Consider the following 17,876-nt stretch of genomic DNA (forward strand, 5'->3'; position numbering starts at 1 on the left):
TTGTTTGCATTTTCCCAAATGCACTCAGTGCTGACCCCACAGTCTAGCGCAGGATGTATGAGATATCATTAGGCACAGTGCCCTCTGTAGAGGAGGGGAGATAATGTTGAATTCCCTGAAGAGAAGTGCTTGCAGGCTGAGAATCTTCTACAACCAGTAGTCCCAGCTTTAATTTGCATAGGACTTAATTAGTGCATTGCTCATTCACCCTCTACCCAGAGAGGAGGAGGGGGAGAGGGAGATGGGAAGGCTGGCCCAAACATCCAGTCCTGCTCCCAGACCCAGGCAGAGGGGAGGTAAGTAGGGGCTGGGGGGCTCAGGACAATGGGGGCTGCTGGAGATGAGCTGTCAGGAAGTGATCTGGGCATTACAGAGGAGGCAGGAGACACGCAAAGGCCAGGTGCCCATGTCCCATGTAGCTAAGAGGGGAACTGTGCATGAAAACAAAGCTGTGTAGAGCATTCAGTTTTAAGCCGTTTCATACTCAGAGCCTCCCTGTGAGGTAGGTCCTATTATTACTGAATATCAAGTGATGCACAGAGAAGTCAAGAAACTCTCTTGAGGTCACAGAACTAGTGAGCAGCCATGTGGGGATTGAACTGATTGTGTCTGGCTCAGCACCCACCCCAGGCTCTCCCACATCCCACCTTAGGAGCTGCACCATGTGTTCACTGTTCAGGCATCCCTCTGGCCTCCCTCTCCCCTGTGGGAAGCCAGGGACCCTCCGCACCACCCCCCCCCCATTCTGGGTTCCTGTTGAGCTCTCTGGAGACTATGGAACAAAAGGAATCTTATGTTAAAGTAGGAGGAAGGGGACATTCAGACATTGAGGAAGGGGACATTCAGACATTTGTCCTTTGTAGTTCCTGTCCTCCTGGACCCAGGCAAGAGGAAGCAATAGGGACTCAAGGACTCACTTCTAGGTGACAGGGAGCACCAGCTAGGACCCAGAGACTAGCACATGTGACATTGGCTACAGTACAGGAATTGGTCTCAGAGAGCCAGAGTGTCCAGTTTCCTGAGGTGGAGGAGCGCTGCATATTCTGTGGCTCCACATCTGCCCGATTCCAAGCAGCTCTAGATGAGTATGAGGTTGACACTGCACAGCACAGATCACCGCTGTTGGATTTCAACCTGCTTGAGGCCCTGGGGTCTACTCTCACACTGTTTTAACCTGCCTTTCTTTAAAGGTCTAATGATGCCCTTGAGGGGAAAGGAGGATCCCCTATCTTTCTCTGCTGCAAGCATGTTTGTTTCCTTTTGCTAATAAAATGTCTGTAGATTGCCACCTTCAAAAATTTAAAAATAAAAAATGCCCTGGGCATGGCAAACCTGGAAGGACAGGGACAGAGTGAGTGAATTCAGCAGGAGTCACAGCTAGACACTTTGCTGGGTTGTCCTGGGCGGACTGACTAACGTCTTTTGGGAATCGTAAGATGGGGTGTTGCAGTGAAAGGCAGTGCTAGGGAATGGCCAGCAAGTTTGATTTCCTAGCAGCAGTACCAGCATCACTTGCTTTGACAGCTAGTAGAAGCTCTGGACAAGCCCCCATACATTGTCCCATAATTGCTGCCTCTGTGTGCCAGGCTTCAGGATGACCCTGGTCACAGCCTGCATGGACAGTCTAGTGATATTCTCTCAATCACATATGAGTAAACAGACAAACAGGGTAATTGCAGATTATGCACAGAAAATAAAGAGGATGAGTGATAGGATGAGGAATATTCTTTCAAAGAATTGTCAGAGACAAGAAGGAACTGCCATGGGAAGCAGGCAGGGCAAAGGGGAGGAGTCTATGAAGTCCTGGTGTCACCTTGACCCACCACTGGGCCTCAGGGTCCAGGTGAAGGTCAAATGTAGATTGTGCTTAGGCAATTTGAAGCAAGGAGAAGCTATAAGAAAAGGGATCAATCCATTTTAGACCTGAGGAGTGGGGACAGCTGTGGAGTCAGGAAGCAGGGGAGGGCAGTGACACCCTCTTCCTCTGGGGAGACATAGACACAATCTTAGAAATGACAGTTCCCCAGAGAGGGTGTAAGTGGATGCCTGGCGCCATAACCCATGACAGACACCGTTTCACAGAACGACAAGACTTCCCATTCCTTCTTCCCTTTTCTTCTTCTCTCCTTGTTGTGGTTCCTCTTAAGTCCTCAGCCACCTGGCCCCAGGCTCTCCAAGTTGACCCAGACACCAGTCACCCACCCCTTCCAGGAAACAGAGGCTACTGCCTCCTGGATCCCCCCCATCACCACCTTGTATACTGTGCTTTACCTGGGTGGCAGGGACTCCTTAGGCCAGCAGCTGTAGGGTCTGACTCACCCTTCTGAGCCACCCTGGCTAACTCTTCTTTGAACTTTCCCCTTGTGGAGCTGTCTAGTGGGCTCTCCTGGTAGGCACACAGCCCCCTGGCCCCCTGGATGGCACAACAGACATAGCATGTATGGGCAGGAAGAGGATGGATTGTGGGCCATGAGCAAACAGAGCTAAGCCACAGGGTGAGAGAGTGGCCCGTGGAGGACCTCCTTGTGATGAGGTTTTGGATTGGTGAGGGTTTGGAGCTGATGGCCAATAAAGAATTCTTGACATCTTTGGTGCAAAAAGGTGATTTTATTAAACCATGGGAACAGAACCTGTGGGCAGAAATTACTTCACTGAGGGTGTGAAGAGTGACTGGGTATATACTTCGGGAGTTGGGGAGCTAAAGGCAAAGGGGTGGCCTCCAGGAGGACTTTGCTATGCTAAAGAGGACTCATAAAATGCCAGGGGCCTTGCTATTCTCAAGCTAAGGTTATTTTCCCTCTAGTAAGGCATCAACATTAGACACTAGGGGGGTTCCTAGAGAAATGTTGCATTCTGCATTTGCCCCAAGTATTTGTCAATTGGCTGCAGGTTATAAGGAAATTTAGTTTTACCTACCATCCCCTTCTTGCCTGTTCCCCACATCACTATGGAGGGGAGCGTGATGTTGGGGCTCCAGGAAACTGAGTCTGTAGGTTTCTGGAGATTAGGTTGTTGATAAGATTCCCTTTTTCCATGGGGCGCCTGGGTGGCGCAGTCCGTTAAGCGTCCGACTTCAGCCAGGTCACGATCTCGAGGTCCGGGAGTTCGAGCCCCGCGTCAGGCTCTGGGCTGACGGCTCAGAGCCTGGAGCCTGTTTCCGATTCTGTGTCTCCCTCTCTCTCTGCCCCTCCCCCGTTCATGCTCTGTCTCTCTCTGTCCCAAAAATAAATAAACGTTGAAAAAAAAATTTTTTAAAAAAAGATTGCCTTTTTCTTGTTAATTTACTAAGATACTTGTAAACTGATGGGAGAGTCATGTCCTGTATGACTGTGATCTCTATCAGTTAACCCTTTGTTTTCTTTCCTTTCCTTTTTTCCTCAGCCAGAAATGCCTGAGGAATATCACACATATCCCACCTGGGGAGCGGGAATGTTGTGCTAGCTTGTGCCTTGCCCTTAGCTTTCCTTATGGTCCCTTGTTACTTGGGACAGTGGAAGGACAGGTCTGTGTGTCCCTCGGAGCCCCTTTTCTCAGCTATATTTGTGAGAGGACCTGAGAGGACTTCTAATCACTTCATCCAGAGCATGTCACTCAACCAACACCAGTTCCCTCCCCCACTTCTCTTGGGAATTCTGTAGGGTTCAAGCTCCAGGCCAAGTGTCTCTCTCTCTGAAAACTCCCCTGGCCCCTGAGGCAGATGGCACAAAGCACCACAACTTCCCCTAGACTCAGGGTCACTGATCAGAGAGCATGCTGTTCTGCAGGTATTGGTTTTCCTACCTGTCTCCTGTTTCAGGCCATGGGGAACATGAGGGCAAAAACCAGTCAACTTTATTTCTGCCCCACTGCCTGCAACTCATTAAAATAGGTAAAATAGGTGCTTATTAAAAGTTTTATGGTTCAGTGATCAGCAAAGATTTCTTGAGGGAAGTGGGGCTTGAAGGGACCCTGGCTTGCAAAGGGTTAGGAGTGTTGGGATAGGTTGGGGAACCAGATGAAAAATTACAGCAAAAGCTGGGTGGGAGTTGGAGGCATGAGAGGGAGCAGGAAGCCCAGAGTCTGGGTAGTCTGAGGGAAAATGCCAGAGAGAGCATTCACACAAGTCCCTGGGTGTGCCCTGGAGTTCCACGGACAGTCGCTGGGCAGCTGCCAACCTTGGCTACCCTGCTGGACAGTGGCAACCCATCTTGTACTTGCTGTTTCTTAGCAGCCAAACCTGGAGCATGTCTGAATTTCTTTCATCTTTAGCCCCTGTGTGCCTGCATTTTACCTTAGAATAACATCCCTTTACAGTTTTAAGCCCTTTCAGGTCCCAAGAGTATTTTCAGAGGCTGTCCCTGTCAGTCTTCACCAGGAGCCTTGAAACAGTCCAAGCCCCAAGGTAATGGATGAAGCAGGGGTGAAATGGCTTCCCAGGACTGCACACTGGCAGGGGACTCTGCTGGTACCAATCCCAGGTCATCCCAGATGCCTTTCCAGTTGACTCTGCAAAAGAGTAAAGGTGGGGTGAGGGGAAGAGAATCCAGCAGGAACAGCCTCTCTCTACCTTAATGTGGGAGTTATGGATCTAAGTTCTCACCCAGAAGCTTCCATACATGCACTGTATCCATGGTTTCCAAGCACACTCCTAGGCCCTCTGTCCACATTCAGGGGTGTCATAAAAGGCACCACAAGACTTAATGTGATGATGTCTGCAACCTAGCCACATTCCACCTTTTGGAACTAAGATAGATACAGGTCTAAAATGGCTATTTTATTTTAGAAACTATTGTTCTCCTAGGATGATAGTTCCCACAAAGCATTGGTCTTTCCCTTTGTTTTGGCTGATAGCCTTTCCCCCCTCCTCATTGTGTTCCTGATCTTTATTGCTGTTAAATCACTGGAAATTTTCTTGCATTTCCCTCTATAGGAACTTGCATTTTAAAAAGCATTTCAGCCTACCAAACCTTCACATAATTTTTTATGGACATATTTTGCACTTACAATATCAGGGTGTAAAAAGCACATCTCCCCTTTATTTACAGGAAGTTGTCACAGACTTTTCCTGAATTTAAATTTGCTTAGAATTTAGCCAGGACATGCTGCAAATTTTGATTCCATTAGAGAACCGTTTTGATTCCATTAGAGAACCAAAAACAAAACTGCATACTAGTTGGCCTGAGACCTCAATGCTTTTTTTGTGCCTTCCTGAGTGACAGACTAATTGACGGTCAATATGTGAATTAAAACTCACTTCCAAGAAAAAAAAAAATTTCTCTTAAAGCTCTCAGGGAGACCCAAAAATAAAGCCACCCCTTCTGTGCCTGTCCCAGCACACTTAGCTATTGTGAATAATTCTGCTTGTGAACATGGGCATACAAGCCCCTGCTTTCACTTCTTGTGGACATACACCCAGAAGTGGCATTGTTGGATCATGTGGTAATTCTATGTTTATTTTTTTGAAGAACCCCTATATTGTTTTACATTCCTGCCAGCAATGCACAAGGTTCCAATTTTTGTACATGCTCACCAACACTTGTGATTTTTTTTTTATTTTTTATAATAACCATTCTAATGTGTATGAAAGGGTATCTCATTGTGGTTTGGGTTTGCATTTCTCTGATGATGAGTGATGTTGAGCATATTTTCTTGTGCTTATTGGCCATTTTTATATCTTCTTTGGAGAAATGGCTACTCAGGTCCTTTCTTATTTTTGAATGGGGCTGTTTGGGTTTTAGGTTGAGCTGTAGGAGTTCTTTATGTATTCTGGATATTAATCCCTTATCACATATATGATTTGCAAATATTTCCTCTCATTCTATGGGTTGCCTTTTTTTCACTCTGTTCATGGTGTCTTTGGATGCACAGAACTTTTTAATTTGGTTAAGTCCATTTTTTTTTAATTTTATTGCTTATGCTTTGGTGTCATCCCCAAGAAATCTTTGCCAAATCCAACATCATGAAGCTTTTCTCCTAATTTTCTTCTAAGAGTTTTATAGATTTAGCTCTTACATATAGGTCTTTGGTTCATTTTGAGTTAATTTTTATATATGGTATCAGGTGAAGACCCAACTTCATTCTTCATGTGGATATCCAGTTTTCCTAACACCATTTGTTGAAGAGATTGTCCTTTCCCCATTGAATAGTCTTGGTACTCTTATTGAAAAATCATTTGGCCATAGATGTGAGAGCTTGTTTCTGGACTCTCCATTCTATCCCATCATTCTGTATGTCTGTCTTTACATGCATATAACACTGTTTTGATTCCTATAGCTTTGTAGTAAGTTTTGAAATCAGGAACTATTATATCTCCAACTTTGCTCTCTTTATCAAAATTGTTCTGACAATATTGATTCTTATTCTTTTATATTAGTGTCTTCCCATTTCTATTTAAGAATTCAGAAAATGTATTATCCATGAAACCATTTTGAAAGAGGTACTCAGAGACTCCCTATAGTAAAATAAAAAAATTAATTCAATAAAGTAGAAACAAAAGATACATAAATTATACATGATTAATTAACAACAGGAAAATGCAGTCACATATTGTAATTTAACAATGTAGCCATGAAGCTTAATGCAACTGTTAAGAAATTATTCTTCAGAAACTACAAGCATGAAAATTAAAAGCAATTCAGAGTATTTTAAATAATTTAAACAAAATATAACAGATAGCAAGGGAAGGGAATTACATTGAAATAATTGTCTTAAATTCTGTTTGGAAATTAGAGGCTAATATCTGTTCATCAATTCTCAAGGTAAAAAAAAATTAATATACCTATATGTGTAACAAACTTAAGATAAATGCTAGAAGTAAAAATAAGATATATAACTTCTAAAAAAATTACAAGAAAAATAAGACCAATCAAGTCAGCTGAAGACAGTAAAGAAATTAACACCATAAAATTTGAGGAGTAGAAAACACTAAAACAGATGATGAAGAATGAGCCAAATACACCAGTCATCTACCTACCTTACTCTTAATGCTACTCAAAAAATAAAAATGAACAGATTAAATTCCCCAACTAAAGTACAGCTACTCTGAAATTGAATAAAGGATTAAATTTTATCTATAATGTTTTTAGATAAGACACAGCTGAAAAAAAAGATGGCCTAAAGAGGTAAAACTATAAAGGAATAAGCAAAACTATCACAAGCAACATTACAAAAAGAACAAGGAGCAGTAAGATAAGCAGTAGAGTATAATTCAAGGTGGGAATATATACACAAGACCAAAATATTTTATATTAGTAATAGAAACCACCAAAAAGAGAGAAATCATGTTAGCTTCGAAATGTTGAAAGTAAAGCACCTATGCGTATGAAGATTGGTGATTTCTCCATCTGGGTGGGAGATGTGAAAGGGGAAGCCAGCTAGGAATCTGGAACCTCAGGGTACTTGGGAACTGTGGGGACAAGACACATCATTCCAGGCCTCAGGGCACACCACTGGACAGGGGCATTCCATAGACACAGGCAGGATCCTTGGACTTCACCCAGAGTCTAAGTGTTATCATGTAGGAAAGCGGGGTTCCTGTACCACATGTGGGTCTATGTAGGGTGCCCATATGTGACCTAGTACCCTCCCTGTGCCTGTGAAGTCACAGTCCTCCTAGCTTAAGAGTGTCCTAGGGTTATGACGCTTGCAAGAAAACTCTACATTGCATATAAGTGAGTGGATCTCAGGAGTCAAGATGCTGTGGCACAAGGTGTGCCCACTTGGAACAAGGTGTAGTCCACAGGGACCCTCTCTATTCACAATGCTGTTCATGACACTCTGCCCTTCACGTGGAGCACTCTGCATCCTGTCAGGACCAGGGTGTGGTCATCACCATGACTGCTTAGATACCCCATGGTCCAGGTAGGGATTATGAACAGCTTCCTAACTTTGAGACTCCTCATAGACCACACCACCCAAGGTTCTCATGGAATGTCAGAAGTCAGGCTTTGGTCTAGGAGTCCCTCTGGGAAGGACTGTGTACATCTTCTGGAACATCAGCACAGTGCATGAACTTCTTCTGTGTTCTAACCCACAGCCACTTCTCACACTTCCCCACTGAGCAGACTTGTCCCATGCGTGTATCCTGATGTGCCTCTAGATGCCTGCATTTATTTAAAATTTAAAGGGTGGGGTGGTGTGTTAAGAAGGGAGATTCAGAGATATGGGGTTCACTATCAAGACCATTTCAAGTTCACATTGAATATTTAAAATCACTTTTAACTTTGAAATATTCACATTTTAATTTTAAAATGTATTAAAAATTATTCATAACACTGAAGTTTTAAATTGTCATTTTTAATGAAATGTGAACATTCTGCTTTATCCTTGTTGTCTTTTCCAGAGCCCTCAGGGGTTGTGGTCCCACACCATCTACTGGGGCAACAATGGGCCATTTCCAGCAGGGACGGTGCAGCATTGCCCTGGCTGCCTGATTGCCACACACCCCCAGAGAATCACACTGTCTGAAAAGTAAGTCCCGTGTTCATGGGTTCCTAGTGACTGTGCCAGAGGGACAAAGGCAGTCAACACCTCTAGCAACAGCACTTGTAGTGGTCCTTGGAGAAAATTGTCTGGGAATCAGATCTAACGCCAGGGATAGTGTTATTTGTTCACTAAAGTTCATTCAGAAAATTATTAAATGAGTTTGGTATTGCATTAGAATAATAAACGTTATTCTCAAAAAAAGAAAAACATGATTGTAGTAAATGACCAATAAGTGATTTGATTTATACGTAGTACAAAATTTACCAACTAAGTCTGTTGCCATCTGTTGCTACCATGATTGATTTTTAAACTACTGTAAGAGTAATATAAACAAAAATAGTCTTATCACCTTCACATAGTATTTTCTTTTTTAATGTTTCCTCTTAGTTCTTATCCCAAAATGTAATTTTCATCTAGTTGATTAAAAGCATAGCATTGCTTTTGCCTTATGACTCCTTGAATGAACATTTTATTTTTTGTCTGCCTTTTATTTTGATAAATTTCAAATCTATTAAAAAAATGGAAACTGAGCACCCATATATCCTTCGCTCAGATTTGCCAGTTGTTTACCCACATAGACACACACACATACACACATGGAATATATATTTAGGTGTGTACGTATATGTGTGTTTAGTGTTTTCCTCTGAATCATTTGAAAGTAGGTTGCAGACATCATGACATACTTTGGCAAATATCTCCTAAGTCTATTGGCTTTTTACTTCAAAACTGTAGTACCATTATCACTGGGGAATTTAGCATTGATAAAGTAATCTTATCCAACATATAGTATTCAAATACCTCTGGTTGTTCCCAAAATATTATTTGTAGCTGTTTTCCCCTATCTTGCATTCAGTTAAATATCATGCCCTGAATTTGGTTAGGTGTCTTTAAATCTAAATCAAAATGCTACTTTTGCTTTTATCTTTTTTGATTTTTGACGTTGTTGAAGAACCTAATAAGCCATTTATTTTGAGCAGAGTCTCACAGTCTGGATTTTCCTGGCTGTTCCTTCCTCCCTAGGCGCAGACACACTTTTTGTGTGTTTACACTGCAGCAGTGGGTTCACCATATCATTGTAACTGGGCATGGTGATGACAAGTTTGTTCACCTGGTTAAGATGGTCTCTGCCAGAATTCTCCCTTATAAAGTTACTGGTTTTTATCCCTTGTAATTAATAAGTAATCAGTGGGGCGAACTTTGAGACCATGTGAATATTCTCCTGCCTAGCCCATTTTTCACCCACATTAGCATTTATTGACAGTGGTGTGATGATTTTTAACTAATCAGTTAATCAGCACCACATTTCTTCCCTGCAATAGGTTTCATTATTTTTTTCATTCTTCCGTGGTTGTGAGCTGCCACACAAGGGGATATATCAAAGCAGTCAAGAGAAGGACTCTGAAATTAGACCATCTGGGTGTACGTCTGATATGCATCCCATCTCTGGCACACACTAACTGGATGACCTTGAGCAAATACTTCATCTCATAAACCCTCAGTGTCCTTATCATGAAAATTAGGAGGCAAAGAGTAACCCTTGCACGGGGTGTCTGGCAGGGATGGAGCCCACAGTTGGCCTCATTTAGTATTAGCTTTTATTATCAGTGGCAGGGAGGACAGGCTGAGTGCCTCTGGATGCTGCTTCACTCCTGAGATTTTCTGTAATCCCTGAAAGCTGAATAAGACCCTAAGCGAAAATGCTGATAATGCTGAATGACAGGGCAGAGGTTCCCCAGGATGTGAGTGGTCATATTTTTAAGTCCCTGAAGTTAGAAGGTTGCATAGAGATGCAAAATCCCCAAGACAGGAAGCATTCACCAGTGAGAAGCATCCTAATGGTATCCACTCTGCCATTCTGGTTATTTCTAGCACTCCTCATTGCTTTGCTCCTTCCCCTCACTGGGCTTGGATCTGCCTAGTCTGCTCGCAGTTTTGCCTTTCAGTCACTAGCAAGCGATGGGACTTTTTGTTTGAAGATTATTAGATGTATTACTGTGTAGATGAGGTCCCCATGGGTTTATTTGAGCTCCATTGTCTTGGAATCTTCCTTGAGAATGTTTTGGAAATTATACCAAGAAAATACATGTTAGTTTAGGAGCTACACATGGACGTGGATTAGGCTGTCTTAAAAAAACAAACAAAAAGACTGCCCTTGGAGAACATTTTTAGCTACAGTATCTGAATTTAGAGTATCCTCTAAAAATTTTACTTGCCTGGATTCCTTCCCCGTGACTTTTTGAAAGCACACGAGGGCTGGTTTCCATAAAGAAGGAAACCAGCCTTCTTTTTTGTAGGCATGCATGCTTCATCCTGCATGTTTCCTGGCTTGTGGCTTTCGAGGCTGAGCTTGAGGCCCCTCTGAGGTGTCACCCATTCTCTTACTTTCTGGGTGATGCCAGACCAGCCACCCTGAGGTTAGCCATGGCAGAGGATGGGCCCTGAAGACCCAGATGTAACATCTCTACATGGGCATAAACCCGAAGTCTCCCAGAAGGCTCACCACCGCCTCCTCCTCCTATCTTCCTCCTTTTTAGCTGTTAACATGTCAGGAACCCTCCACTTATCTCTGTGTCCCTTTGATGAGCTCCTTGGAGAAGGGACCATGATATAGGCACAACACAATAGTTTACGGGTTGAGTGAAACGCAGTTAAAACCCAGATGTGCAGTTCTGCATAAACACAGAGGAAATCACTTGGGTTTCATTCGAATATGTGCGTGGAAATATCAGAGCTGCCTTTCTTCTCTTCTCAGTGCATCCTGTGGAACTCTGTCCACTTGGAAACCTGAGTTATCTGGTCTTAAGTGAGTAGCATGCTCCTAACCTGTGTTCTTGAAAATTACATAGAAACAGCCAAGGATAAAAGACCCCTGTGGAGAAGCCCTTCCCCAAAGCTTGCAGGTCCCAGGCCTTGCTGGGGGGACCTCCTCAGTGGCCTGAGCAGGTCCATGAGTGTCTGTCTTCCTGCTCCCTTGACTTCCCTATTCCTGGGGACTCCCACAGCCACTGTCCTGAGGGCTGCACAGATCTCTGTCTGGGTCCCGGGACCCCATTTTTCTTTATGGCAGATGTGATCAGGGCACTATGTCTTTCCATGTCCCTCCCACACACAGTGAGCTATACCTCCCCAGGAAGGACAGAGTCTGGGCCCTGAAGCAGCCACGGGGCTGGGGTGGCACACCCAGGCTGGGAGAAGGAGAGTAGAGCCCAGGGCTTGATGTCTGCCTGGGGAACCGGGCTCTGCTCATTGGTGCCAAATGTGGAGCAAAAGGGTGGAGGTGCTGGGTGGGACAGGTATGTCCTTCCATCTATGTGAAGTCCTAGCCCATGGTCTGTCTGGTTCTAGGATCTGGGATCATGTGCTCACTCCCTGTTCTCTGGCTGGGTTGCCATGGCTTCCCATCTGCCCAGTGGAGACAGTTGTCCCTGTTGGGTAGGCCTCCCAGAGTGGATTTGCGATGATGTGCCCCTCGATTCCAGGTGCTGAGTGTTGGAGGGCAGGACAGAATGTTCACCTCCCTCTTCTACTGGTGCATCTAGCAGCACTCAGCACCAAGGATTCCATGTAGAAAACCCATTCCTGACCCTCAGGGTCCACACTCAACAGTTGCTGTTGGCAGAAAGGAGCTGCGTAGGGCAAACACCAAAGCCCATGAAGTCCTGTAGTAGGGCTGTCCCTCTGAATGTCCTAAACTGAGCAGAATGTCCCCTTGAGCAGAAGGAGCTGCAGATGGAGGAAGGTGAGCACTGGGCTCAGCATGGCCCCACTGCAGGTACGTGTCTCCAGCTTCCTCTCCCAAGGATGGAATTAAGGTTCCCGTCCACTGGGGCTGCCAGGGATACACTGATGTGGTTTCCATCCATAGGCCTCAAGCCCAACTCTTGGTTACACCAAGGCCTGGCTGGGGGCCAGGTGTGAATCAGCTCTCTAGGCCTCAGTTTCCTTATCTCTGAAATGGGGATGGTGATGGTGATGGTGATGCCCTCCACATGGGGCTCAGCTGAGGACAAAGTGAGTTAATTCACGAAAAGTTCCCAGAGCTGTGACACTTGGTAAGAATGCTAGAAATCATGTTGTAAGTATGCAGACCTAGGGGGATGCTTAGCTCATAGTGAGCAGTGACTTTCAGCTCCCTTCCCCTGTCCTCCCACCCACTTTGACTCAGTTTTTATCAACAATTGCGTTGTGAAATAGCACAGCGCTGCTCTTGAGGGCACTTTGTGGTCTGTGGGGTTGTGTCCCTTGGGTCAGGCCCGGAAATCTGTGATTCATTATTTTTGGTCTGTTTTTCATGGTTTTCTCGTGTGCCCAGAATTAAAGCTCATTGTGCCCACAAAAGGCACTTGATACTCACTGAGAAGTGAGACCGGCCTTGGAGCCCATGGCCCTGTGCCACTGACTACATCTTACCTCCCAACTGGGTGACAAGACTGGTTAACACCAGTCCCACCTGAGCGTCCTCCTGTGCCATCCTTCCCTGGCCTTCAGACCCTCTCCTGGCCTTCCCATCAGACCAGAGGCTTTTCCCCTCCAGCACAGGATTGCTCCAGAAGCTGTGGAATCCAGCTGCCTGTGCTCATAAGCCTTTTATCTGATACTCACAGATAGGTCTGCGTGTGACCCATGCACTCCCCCAGCTGGTCTTGAAATCCTGTGCTCACAAGCACACATCCAAGTGCACATCTAACGTTTTACATCATAAATTTAAATAGGGACAAAGATGTAATTTCTTGCATATGGTAATAATGACATTTTATTTTTTTAAGTTTATTTATTTTGAGAGAGAGAGAGTGCTGAAGGGTCAGAGAAAAAGGGAGAGAGAGAATCACGAGCAGGCTCTACACAATCAGCGCAGTGCCCAATGCGGGGCTCTAACTCACAAACCATGAGATCATGACCTGAGCCAAAGTTGAGAGTCAGACACTTAACCAACTGCACTACCCAGGTGCCCCAATAATGACATTTTAAAACAGCACAGATGCGTCACTTTTTTTATTGAGGTATAGTTGACATATGTTAGTTTCAGGTATACAACATAGTGATTCAACAATTCTGTACATTACACAATGCTCCCCATGATAAGTGTAGTTACCATCTGTCACCATAAAACATTATTATGTTATATTTTAAATTTTATTTCTTATTTTTTTTAATTTAAATCCAAGTTAACATATAGTATAATAATGATTTCAGGAATAAAATTTAGTGATTCATCACTTACATATAACACCCAGTGCTCATCCCAACAAGTGTCCTCCTTAGTACCCCTCACCCCTTTAGCCCTTCCCCCTGACCCAACACCCTGCCAGCCACCCTCAGTTTGTTCTCTGTATTTAAGAGTCATTTATGGTTTGTCTTCCTCTCTGTTTTTATCTTATTTTTTCCTCCCTTCACCTATGTTCATCTGTTTCGTTTCTTAAATTCCACGTATGAGTGAAATCATACGATATTTCTTTCTCTGACTGACTTATTTCACTTAGCATAATACATTCTAGTTCCACCCACGTTGTTGCAAATGGCAAGATTTCATTCTTTTTGATCACTAAGTAACAGTCCATTGTATACATATGTACCACATCTTCTTTATCCGTTCATCAGTTGATGGACATTTGGGCTCTTTCCATACTTTGGCTCTTGTCAGTAGCACTGCTATGAACATGGGAGTGCATGTACCCCTTTGGTTATTATAGTATTATTGACTATATCCCCTTTGCTGTACTTTTCATGCAGATCTAGCACTTTTAAAAAATATACATTGTGGAGGCGCATCTGGGTGGCTCAGTTGGTTAAGTGTCTGACTCTTGATTTTGGTTCAGGTCATGATCTCACAGTCATGCTGAGCATGCAGCCTGCTTGGGATTCTCTCTGTCCTTTCCTCTCTGCCATTCCCCTGCTTGCTCTCTCTCTCTCACTCTCTCTCTCTCTCTCTCAAAATAAATAAATAAGCATTAAAAATATATATGCACACACACACACACACACACACACACACACACACACATAACGGGATATAAAAACCACCCATTCAAAATACAGAATGCATAGATCCTTCCTTCACTTTGAAAGTTTACACCATTTTGTTTCCTCCTTGAATTTATATAGAAATATGAAATTCCACATCCTCCACAAAAATTTATCATAATTTTCTGCTTAAAAGACATTCACTGATTATCCTGTCACATGTCTTGGCATATTTGTTTGTGTATGTTTGGTACACAGACATATATATATATATATATATATATATATATATATATATACACACAAACACACACATACATATGTTAAAATACTTCATTTGGCTTTTTACTAATACCATTTGTAGTATTGATTAGTGTTAAGTTGATCAAAACAGTATAATTAAAAAACAAAATGAAATGTATCATGGAACAGTCTTAATGAGATGGATAACAGAGAGGCTTCTGGGGAGGAGGCTTCTGGTGTAAGGAGTCATTGGCTGTCCCTTTGTGTGGCATCTGGAGGTTTGCACTCCAGAACAATGGAGGACGTGGGAAAGAAGAACCTGCAGGGAAGGTGTCTTACCCACAGATGGATTTTAGGATAGATTATATATGGATTTGAGAATGTGAAAGTTGGTTGTGTACATTTTTTTAATGTTTATTTATTTTTGAGAGAGACAGAGCATGAGTGGGGGAGGGGCAGAGAGAGAGGGAGACAGAATCTGAAGCAGGTTGCAGTCTCTGAGCTGTCAGCACAGAGCCCAACAAGGGATTGAACTGCAAGATCATAACCTGAGCCAACATGGGACACTCAACCAACTGAGCCATCCAGGCGCCCTGAAAGTTGATTAAGTGTTCCACACTCGTGTCCCTTGAAAAATCTTAATGTGACCCAGGGGTGCCCAGGCTCTCCCTGCCCACTCCAGCCTAGATCTGGTCCTGCTGCCAAGGTTGGATGCCCTGTTGTCACCATCCTTGCCTCTGCATCCCTTTGTGATCATTTCCATGTGTGACACTGACCTCCCCTACCCCTACAGCTTTCTTTGGAACCATGTAATCTTCTAGAATGCAGTTGTGTCCTTGATCCCATTATGGCCTTTCTTTTTTTTTTTTTTTTCCTCAATTTATTTATTTATTTATTTTATTTATATATGAAATTTATTGTCAAATTGGTTTCCATACAACACCCAGTGCTCATCCCAAAAGGTGCCCTCCTCAATACCCATCACCCACCCTCTCCTCCCTCCCACCCCCCATCAACCCTTAGTTTGTTCTCAGTTCTCAACAGTCTCTTATGCTTTGGCTCTCTCCCACTCTAACCTCTTTTTTTTTTTTTTCCTTCCCATCCCCCATGGGTTCCTGTTAAGTTTCTCAGGATCCACATAAGAGTGAAACCATATGGTATCTGTCTTTCTCTGTATGGCTTATTTCACTTAGCATCACACTCTCCAGTTCCATCCACGTTGCTACAAAAGGCCATATTTCATTTTTTCTCATTGCCACGTAGTATTCCATTGTGTATATAAACCACAATTTCTTTATCCATTCATCAGTTGATGGACATTTAGGCTCTTTCCATCCATTATGGCCTTTCAAGTATCTGTGTAGACTGAATCTCCCAGAGGAGTTCCGAGATTGCTGAATACTTGTTTTTGAAACTTTAATGTATATAGTATGTCATATTCTGGATCTTTCTTTCCTGGAGTCAATGTATTTCTCCATGTTGGCTATACCTTCTAGGGTAGCATTTCTGTATGCAGCTTTTTCTTAGGCCCATGGCAGTGTGTGTACCTCAGTGTGGGCTCATTGGCATCACCAATCAGGAAACCCTAGTAACCAGACCCAGCTTCGGGGCCTCCTCCTCAAAGCCCAGGTGCTGAGCCATGGAAAAGAAGAACAGTCCCCAGTGAGATAGAATGAATATCAATTCTTAACAGGCTTACATTCTCAGGGGCAGTTTTTAAATCTTCTGTGATCAGAGAGGCCTGTCATCCACATGGACATTGTGCCACCACGAATGTGTGCATGTGGGGTGGCCAGTTAAGATAATGCCTGGAGAGCAGTGTCTCTAGGGATCCTTTTCCAGTGTTTTGCTGAATTCCCTCTGTACCTTGTGGGCATTCCTAAAGCATGCAAAGCCCAGTTCTCAGACAAAATCATTTATTAGCATGCACCAAAACTTTACTTAACTCATTGATAAGGGAACCAGCAAAAGATAAATGATCTGGCTCCAAGTACACTTGAGTAACTAGAATTTATAGTCAGCTAGAAAAGAAATACAGAAATAAGATGCTATGTTAAGCTAACTCCCTAGAGGGTAATAAAATAATACTTTATCTAAGGTTAACTTTTGTACTGAGGGCAATAAAAATCACATTGTTATCAATTTTTGCAACTTAGTGTCTAATTTTACAGAGCTATAAACCTTCTGCATCTTTGTAAGTCCTTAGTTGTTACATAAGGAGTTGTAACACTTCTCAAGAGTTTCAGAATCAGATAAAACAGGCTTATAATAAGTCAGTGTTTTAGCAGCATATCAAAAACACAAGTAATCCCCATTTTTTCCTTTTTTTTCAAGTTTAGAGTAAATTTTTCTACAACAATTAGCCAAAAAAAAAAAAAAAAGATGAATGGGGCACCTGGGTAACTCAGTCGGTAAAGCATCTGTCTCTTGATTTCAGCTCAGGTCATGATCTCGCAGTTCGTGAGTTTAAGCCCCACATCAGGCTTCTTTCTGACAGTGTGGAGCCTGCTTGGGATTCTCTCTCCCTCTCTCTTTGTCCCTCCTCTACTTGCGTGCTCTCTCTCTCTCAATAATAAATAACTTTTAAAAAAACATTCCTGACAAATTATCAGTGATCATGTAGCACCATATTAAGATGCTGCCTTTTGACTTGCACAATGAACTTGAACCCTCATATAGATGCTGCAAGGGCGTCTGTGGTAGGAAGCTTCTGACATGGCTCCCAATCATTCCTGCCTCCTGATATCTACATCCTTGTGTTGTCCCCCATCCTTGTGTGGGGGCTGTACCTAGTGAACTGCACCCAATAAACAGGGTACAGCAAATACGATGGGCTGCCACTTCCAAGATCAGGATACAGAAGACTGGAAGCTCCATTATGCACATGCTCTCACTGATTCTTCTCATGTCCTTGCTCTGATACAAGCTGTCATTTTGCAGTTTCACCAGGGGAAATCCCATGTGACAAGAAATTGATTCTCAGTTCAGTGACTTTTGAGAAATGATTCTGCCAACAATCACATGAGTGAACCTGGAAGGGGTTCCTTCCCTGGTGGAGCCTTTATGCAAGACTGCAGCCCCAGCCAACATTTTGTTTGCAATCTATGAGAGTCTCTGAGTCAGATAACCCAGTTATACATACCCTGATACCTGACCAGAGAAACTGTGACATAATGAATATGTTAAGTCACTAAATTTTGGAGTAA

The 17,876-nt window shown here is 43.4% G+C and overlaps 1 protein-coding gene across 3 annotated transcripts in view; it reads left to right on the top strand.

Moving 5' to 3' along the window:
• Positions 1 to 17,876, top strand: part of OTUD7A (OTU deubiquitinase 7A) — a 369,925-nt gene that overhangs the window by 177,129 nt on the left and 174,920 nt on the right. For 2 of the 3 annotated variants that reach the window (XM_086711362.1, XM_086711361.1), the window contains exon 2: positions 8,321 to 8,448. The exons of the other annotated variant lie outside the window; for it this stretch is intronic. The gene's annotated coding sequence lies outside the window, so the exon portion shown is untranslated. The remainder of the gene's footprint in view (positions 1 to 8,320; positions 8,449 to 17,876) is intronic. 3 annotated transcript variants of the gene reach the window in all.

This window comes from Puma concolor, chromosome B3 (genome assembly GCF_028749965.1).
Source record: "Puma concolor isolate L17-30 chromosome B3, mPumCon1.1.hap2, whole genome shotgun sequence".
Taxonomy (NCBI): domain Eukaryota; kingdom Metazoa; phylum Chordata; class Mammalia; order Carnivora; family Felidae; genus Puma; species Puma concolor.